This window comes from Triticum urartu, chromosome 4A (assembly GCF_056163025.1).
Source record: "Triticum urartu cultivar PI428250 chromosome 4A, HENAU_Tu73, whole genome shotgun sequence".
In the NCBI taxonomy this organism is placed as follows: Eukaryota; Viridiplantae; Streptophyta; class Magnoliopsida; order Poales; family Poaceae; genus Triticum; species Triticum urartu.
The window spans coordinates 608,854,728-608,863,474 of record NC_141876.1 but is presented as its reverse complement, the minus strand read 5'-3'; positions in this window follow the sequence as shown (position 1 = coordinate 608,863,474).

Here is an 8,747-nt window from a genome sequence, read left to right as displayed (position 1 = left end):
TCTGGATTGCGACCGGCCCCTGTGGCCGTTCTTACTTTTGCCTCTGTTTCCATTATGTGAGTTCTTCTCCTTTGTCCTGCCACGAACAGATAATCCCTCGGCTTGGGATGAACTTGAACCATAATGAGGCACCATTAGTTTCATCTTCTCCTTAGAGTTCAAAGCTTCATAAACTTCATTAAGTGTGAGAGTATCACGACTATATAATATGGTGTCTCTAAAATTGGTATAAGAACTTGGCAGTGAACAAAGTAACATTAAAGCAGTATCTTCCTCTTCATACTTAACCTCCATTGCAGCTAGATCAGATATGATCTCTTTAAATTCTGAAATATGATTCAAAACATTACCTCCCTCGGGTAACCTGTGCAGGAATAATTTTTGTTCTAGATGCATCTTGCTGGTGAGATCTTTAGTCATGCAAATCCCTTCTAGCTTTAACCATAGAGCGGCGGCAGTTTTCTCGCTCAAAACTTCTTGCAAAATATTATTATGCAAATGGAGTTGAATTTGTGACAAAGCCTTACAATCAATTCTTTTCTCCTCAGCAGTCCAGTCCTCAATTCGGTTCTTCTCAAAACTATCCAGTGCTTCATCATAATCGGACTGTGCCAACAATGCCCGCATCTTAACTTGTCATAGGGTAAACATTGTGTCACGGTCCAGCAACGGAAGATCGTACTTCATGGATGCCATGAGTCGATAAATCTGTGTATACAAAATAGTACAAGCCAGTAGAAAAATTCTTGACAGAATTTAATATGCGGAGCAATGAAACAGAGTAAATAGCACCTGGTAGCTTCTTCTTGTGCACGTAGCAACAGAAGACAAAAATCTGATTTGGAGAAGATGCCTTCACGTGACGTAGTACTAGTAGCTGGCTGTTGTAGTACTAGTACCGATCGCTATGGATTTGATTAGTCTTCAGGCCAGGAAAAAGTAGCAGCAACAGTTGTTGATTCCTACGGGACTTGAAGCCTGCGACTTGTGGACGCGGAGCAGCGGCGACGACTCGGCGGCTCGATGGATCGCCTGTTGGTCTCCGCGACGCAGCGACTTTGCAGCAGCGTATGGCGGCTTTATAAAAAATTAATCTCCTGTTGGTCTCGATCTCGGATAAGAAAAGGCTACAGCCGAAAACCAGTCGATCTCGGCGACCGGCCGCGGCACACGGAACGCAGCCCTAATCCTTCTCGCTCCTAAATCTCGTATATAAACCTCAGCTCTATATACCACTTGTTAGATAATAACGAGAATAAACAAGACAGAGGGATACAGATTTTTACGTGGAAACCCTTGCGGGAGAAAACTACGGACGCACAAAGGCGCGATCACTATAAGGAGGAGTATTACAAGCACGAGATGACAGACCGTCTGAGGTGCGACTACATGGGGTATATAAGAGGGCAATACATGAGAGTCCTTGGAAGACAAGTAAACAAGTTGTACTCGTACGCGTCGACGTCAACGCAAAGACCCACATCGGTTGTACTACGTCTAGTCCAACACGGTATAATTTGGATCACAATTTAACAGTGAGAAGTTTAGTCTCAACCTAGAAGTTGGAGAGGAGTTGGACCTCCTTGTAAGGATTTCTCTTCCACATGCCATTGGAGCTTGAAAAGAGAAGCGGCCCTCGCGCACTCCTCCTCCGCCGCCCGCCTCGCCACGCCTCGTCACGACACGGATTGCGGGAATGAGACTCCATCCCGTCCGCCGCGTACACGGTCAACGGGAGAGTAGGTCTCTGAAACCCCGCCTCTCCGGATCCTGTACGGGAGAGCAGCAAATAAGTTTTTGGGAAGCGACTGCTCGCCTCCGATCCACTACGTCTGTGTCGTCTTCATCATCACCATGTCTCAGTCTAACGCTGACCGTCTCACCGCCGAGAAGCTCGAGGCCAACAAGAAAGCCGCCGAGGACGCTGCTGCCGCCACCGCCGCCGCGGCTTCTGCATGGCCTACTAAAGGGTATAACTCGTTTATCCCGCTCCTATTGTTTTGTGTTTTAGACATGCTAGCGTTATACGTAGATTTGTCTGCAATTAGCGTAGTATGTCCTTGCATGATTGAATCTCAGTAAGCGATTATTTCTGTCAATGCCATGACCCGTGGATCAAATTAATCGAAAAATTGCCTATTTACTCAGCAGGAGGGCTTTACGACAGTCATGACATCATCGATGTAGGACTCCGACACCGTCGGGCCATCCAAAACCCCTTCGAGACCCCACGGCTTCATCCTTCCTCTTTCCCTACATTCGTTTTCTCTCTTGCCTTTGGCGCCGCTCCATCATCCCGGACACCCCGCCACACCCTTGTCGGAATTCGGAGACTCCAACACCTCCAACTCTACACCTGGGCTCCATGTCGCTTGTCCCCCGCCACCGTTCCACACCTCTCCTCCGTCTGTCGCACAAGTACAATCAATAGTTGTGTCATGCCGGCTATTGCGGCTGCTAGGGTGGCACGATGGTCAAGTGTGATGAAGGGGGCATCATCTTTGCCGATCGTGTGCCACGTCGATGCGTCATGGGGCCCCTTTGCAGCGTTTCTCTGACCCGGTGCCGCGATGGTATCTGATGGAGCTTCGGGCCGCGGCGGGCTATAGGTCTGACAACTCGGTCCATCGTGATGGGGGGTAGGGTGGTAGCCTCCCTCCCTTCTCAGGGTTTCTCAGGGCCGCCGGCATGGGGCGCTGGCTCTTCGGCGGTCTATGCAGCATCGGATGAGTGCTGGATCTAGCTCACCGGCTTGTAGGTGGCAAGGCAGTAGCTCTAGCATGGTGGTACCGCCGTTACTGTGCTGGACATTGGTAGGTCGGTTGTTCTGCTCGGGGAAGGCCTGCTCGGCTCTTGCTGGCCGGTGGCAGTGCCAACCATCAACGTCATTCTCTCCTCCTTGAGGTGGCATTGTGGAGTCTTTCGATCCTCGTTCCCGGATCTTGATCTTCGGGAGAAATCCAAAGGCCCTGTTTCTTGGTGTGTGTTGTGCCTGTTTTTGCTCGATTTTTTTAATTATCAGGGCAACTCAATTCTTCTTAATTAGTGGATAGAGCCCTAAGCCTTTGGATTTTCTTAAAAAAAACTAGCAAGAGTTGTGATGATTTTAAAAGGACTATCTGCAGAATCTTATCTTTCCGGGAGCCACAGGCGCATCGATCATTCCATGGAAGTCATCACACCTTGCCGGCGGCAACACGGCACGTTAAGCATAGTGACGTGGTGCGGAGCTATCGAACCTCGAGCTCGACATGGTTAGTAATTGCAACCAGACTTGTGGATCATGAAACGCATGGAGAGTACCACGTATACTAATCACATAATTAAGAAGAATATTTTGTGTGCAGGAATAATGGAGTGCAAGCATAATTAGGGGCATGAGAAACGATGGCGAGTAAGGCCGCGTGTCTTCTTTTCTGTCGACGTGTTGCTTGTTTGTTGGATAATACCATGAAATTTATTCGATCACTGAAGTCTGAAGTTGAACCAGAACAAGACATATCTGAATGGCGAGATGGCGAGTAACTGGTGGTGCTGCCAGATGGCGACTAACTGATGGTGCTGCCAGATCGACGGTGCTCTGAAGTTGAATTACCATTGTACTGTATATGAAACGAAAGCTGCAGATGGCGAGTAAATGGTGGTGCTGCCAGATGACCTCACCGGCAGTGATACTGCGACTGCTCGGCGGCACCTCCCGCTCCTGTCAGCACTCTAAACTGTCTACCAGAACAAGACACAGGTAACGTTGGTTCAGTTATTACCCAACAAACACAGGCCTGGGCTCTCTCGAGTCTCCTTCACTACACCTCCATGGCCGGCAGGCCCAGCGCGCGCCAAGTACCCGTTGGCCAGGCCGAGGGTCGAGAGAGGTACGCGGGCGTACGGACCTGCTCGCTGCTGGGAGGTGGGCGGTGGAAGAAGGCGGGCATCAGTTTGAAATAGAAGGATACTGTGACTACAACAGTGAATGGGCGACTTATCAATACATGCTAGTACAAGTGGAAAATGGACCATCTCGAGATGCTCAATTTGAATGCAAGAGTAGTCATCTTCATACTGAGTACTATGTCGACGCGCATAGGCATAGTTTGTCAGTGGAACACGCGTTCAGATAGTCATAGACAGCCTTGGTGCCTAAATATCTCGCTCACTTGAGCTCATTTCGTAGACGGTATTGATGACTGAAGATTGCATGGTCTTCCTTTGTAATCTCATGAACTTATGAAGTTACTCCTGTTCAAACTGTAAAAGATGTCTTTGGATGCAATAATAGTGCACAATCGACAGATTCATGGAAAAAAAATACTGGAAAAATTTGTAACCGGGAGCGAGCTGGTCTAGAAACACATACATGTGTTGATTGTTTTTTAAAGGGTGTGTCGAACATTTATTTATTTTCAGTTGTATAAAAAAATACGGGAAGTTTACTGGGTGATTTAAATTTTCGCTTACAAAACCTGTGGCTTAGCTGTTCCTGGCTGTTAATGAGTACTGATGCAGCACACATCCCAGTGCAAGCATGCATTTACCAATGGGCAGGATAGAAGGTGCAGTTACATGGGAAGACAAAAAAATCCACACTCTTTGCTACTGCATCATGTCTTTCTGGCTGCTGCAGGAAAATGCTTAGGTTGTCTATTAGTTACTCCCTCCGTCCCATAATATAAGAATGTTTTTGACACTAGTGTAGTGTAAAAAACATTATTATATTATGGGACAGAGGGAGTAGTTGTTAGTAAAGTTTGAGTTTGTTAATTGCACAAATCAGCATAACATAAAATAATCTTCAAAAAAATAGTCTATCAAACTGTATAGTGCCTTCAATTTTTGTTAAATAATATAGGTCATATTGGGGTAACCGCACATATACAACATTCTATGGAACTAAGACCATACTCATTGCATGTACCGGGTTAATTATCACTACCATTGTTAGTCATTATTAGTAGTCAGTTGAAATCAAAGTTTAAGATCGCGGGCTAACCCATTTCGCTGCCGGTTCATGCAAACGCTACAGCCGCTATAGCGGGAGATAGCGGCCGCTAACCCAGTTCGCGGGAAAAGTAACATGTGCATGTACACGCGCATATTTATCTCAAAAACAGAGGATTTTCATCGGAAAACAGAGGGTTTTCTGAAGCAGAGGAAGCGGAGAGCAGAAGTTGATGGTCAGAGCTAGCTCTTGTTCTTGATGTTCATCTTCAGCTTGTTCGTCATCAACATTTGGCACCATCTGAACCTGAACCTACAACCTGAACCGATATACCTGAACGGCTAAACCTACAAGCTTGCAATGCAATCCCAAGAGCCTGTCGTGCTGCTCTTGTTGAATCAACAAATGAACAAATGATAGATAGAATCGGAGGCCCCTCGTCGCCGGCTGCCTTGCCGTGGTTGTTGCCTTGCTGCCTTGCCATGGTCGCGGAGTCGTCGTCGTGAAGAGGCCCCTCGTCGCCGGCTGCCTTGCCGTGGTCGCTGCCTTGCTGCCTTGCCGTGGTCGCTGCCTCGCTACCTTGCTGCCTTGCCGCCTCTCCCGTCACCGGATCCGGTTTCCGGCGAAGCAGTAGCCGGCCTGCCGATCGCAGCTAGGAAGAACGGCGCAGCCGCCGCAACCTTTTCGGTGGGTGGGAGGGAAGGGAATGGAGAGACGAGGCTAGGTTTCGTGGAGTAAGTGCTAAGATTTGGGCTGACCTCTATTTGGGCCCCTCTTTCAGAATTTCGGCCCATCCCAACGAAACTGAAGCGAACGCAAAGTCAAATCGCGCCCTTTCGCGGGCGATCGCGCGATTAGCGGCAGTTAGCGTTTTTTCAGGCATTGCGTCGCGGGGAGGCCTCCAGGCCGCGATTGCGCCGCGACCGCTCACTTTTCGCCCGCGATCCAATGGGAACGATGAAAAACGAGGCGGCCCATTCGCTAGCTCGATCCGTTTTCTTGTCGTATACCTGTGATGACGTGGCACGCGAGAGGAGCCTTCATTGATGCACACCTGAATGGTTTTAATGGTTGAAATGACACATATTATATGGGAATTTTAAATATCCATTGGATATCCGCCCCGATTTTCATTAAGAAACCAGAGAGACATGCAAAACACCACAGATAACTGGCCAATTGGCCCCTACAAGTTCCCATCATGCACGGGGAGAACACTGCCTTATTACAGTGCCAAGGCAAACACACCAGATACAAATTTCTGGTCACAAGGCATCATCTACCAGAACAGAAAGAGCTAACAAATAGAGCATATTGGTACGCAAGGAGCCTCAGAATCCCAGCAGCAGCAGCAGCAACCCCAACCTCTGTTTCTTGCGAAGAATTTGGTTGCTAGATAGCAATGTTGTCGCCGCTTGTAACACCTGTTTGCCTTCTCCTTTCTACATACAATGCAATATGTAATCCAATTAGAAACCAGAAAGATTATTTGATACGGATTATGCGGGTAGATATGATAAAACATAGCACCATATATCTAGTGGAGAGTAAGAGTATATACGTACCTGGTGTATAAAAGGCGGAGTAGGGATAAACAGGGCCGAAAAAGCGTTGATCCGGTTCAAGGACTCGCAGATGCTGCCCGGACTCTAAGCTGACCATGAATACACCCGGTTCTGCCTGCAAGAAAATGCAATCCAGCTGCTCAGAGAACCCGATGACTTTCGGTTTCACTGTAGCGTCTAGTAGGTCTTCCTCGTCCTCATCATCCGAGTACTCGACAACATACAAAAGCCCATCGCCACCATTCTCGTAATCGGCATAGGCATGGAACGGAAGGAAATCTTCAAATCTAACAAGGGTACTGCTAACCCAGGAGCCTTCCTCCAACGAAAACAGCATGACCGAGTTATCCTCCTCCAGCTTGCGGTGTCCCGAGGCTGGCCAGTTCATCAGATGGATGTCTTCAACGCCTTCCTCCACGACCATCTTGAGGAGCAGGTTTATTGTAAGCAGCCCACCGGTTTGGTCGACGCATCTCTTCCTGGCCATGTGTGTTTGCTCAAGCAAGCACCTCGCGCTTGGTACCGGCGGATCGCCGGGTTTCTTCAGACACTGGGCTTCAGCGTCACACGCTCGGACGCCTCACTGTTTGTCTATCGCCATGGTGACACGACTGCATATTTGCTCCTCTACATCGACGACATCATCTTGACGGCCTCCTCCGCAGCTCTTCTTCAGCAGATTACTCTCCGGCTGCGTGACGAGTTCGCCATCAAGGACTTGGGTGCTCTACATTATTTTCTTGGCATTTAGGTCGTTCGGCGACCGGATGGCTTCTTTCTTCATCAGCAGAAGTATGAACACGAGCTCCTTGAGCGTGCTGGCATGCTCAACTTTCACCCTGTTACTACTCCTGTTGATACGAAGGCCAGGGTTTCTGCTCTTGAGGGCTCGCCAGCGTCGGATGCTCCCTGTTAGAGTTGTGTCGAATATTATTGTACAAGGTAGGTTACAGTTGGACTTGATTTTGGACCGTGTGTAGATAGGGTAGGAGTTGTGTCCTAATAGGACACTTGTATCCTAGGCCTCTCATATATATCGGGGGTAGACACACGATGTAACCTATGCCAACATAATAGCACGGGCACGCGGGGGAGCTGGCGGCGTGTGCCGGCGCCCGGGCGGTCGGGGTGCGGTATTGTGACGGTGTCACGGAGAGGAGCGCCCGTAGTCAGGCCCCGGGGATGTAGCCATGATGGTGAACCTCGTTAACAAATCTCGGTGTCGTGCTGGTGTGATTGCTTGGTCCTCGGTAGATCAACGTTATGTCTTGGATTTATTCTAACAAGTGGTATCAGAGCAAGGTTCGGTTTGAAGTCGTGAAGATCGATCTCGAGGTGTATGCGTCGTGGAGCTGTGGTAACGACATGCGAAAGAATTAATGGTTGAAGCCTAGGCTGATCAACGGGAGAAATTCCTTCGGCGGAAGTCATGGAGCACGGAAGCTATCAATGAGATCGAAAAAGAAGCAATGGAAATCATGCGGCAGGCGGGACTTGCGGCGATCGATCGGTGGGTCGACGAGTGAGCGTACAACCAAGGCGCATGTGCATGTGGCAGCGCGAGGCGTTGATGCAAGTCTAGATCGATCGGAATTAGCGGCGGCGGAGCATCCAGGCAGCAGAGTCTTGGCGAGTGTCAATCGAGATTGTCGCGTGAGAAGCAAGCCGAGGCAGTGGGACGTGCAACAGCAGCGGTGGCGGCGCTAGGTCAGGTGCACGGGATCTGGCGTGCCAGTAGGGCCCAAGGTGCGGAGCGGCGTACAGGCGCGAGTGCGGCGGCAGGAGGAGTCTCGAACGGATTCGATGGTGACAGCGTTTACGTGAAGCGACACGAGTCCAAGGGCTGACAAGCGTACGTACGAGCAGCGGCCGCAGTTCAATCGGAAAACAGCAGCAAGCAGCGGGTGCGCAGGTGTCGCGCCGAGGCCGGCTTAGCTAGCCAAGCATGTGGTTGGGCCCGATCTGTGGGGTAAGGCCGTGAAGGCGGAAAAAACTGATGCGTAGGCTACGAGGTGTTGTGATGCTTCTGCTGGAGGCCCTTGCATGGATACATGCTACAGGTTGCTAAACACGGGGAGAAGCTGCAATGGCATAAGAGGTTTGTTAAGGAAAAAAATCGGTTCTGGAAGGTATTGCAGCGGGTTGGAACTTGGAATCTGCTGGTTACTAGCATGTTGATCTCGTGCGTGAAAAAGAATAAAACAAGAAAATTAGTCAGGAAGTCACATAGTGCTACAGGTGTGGAT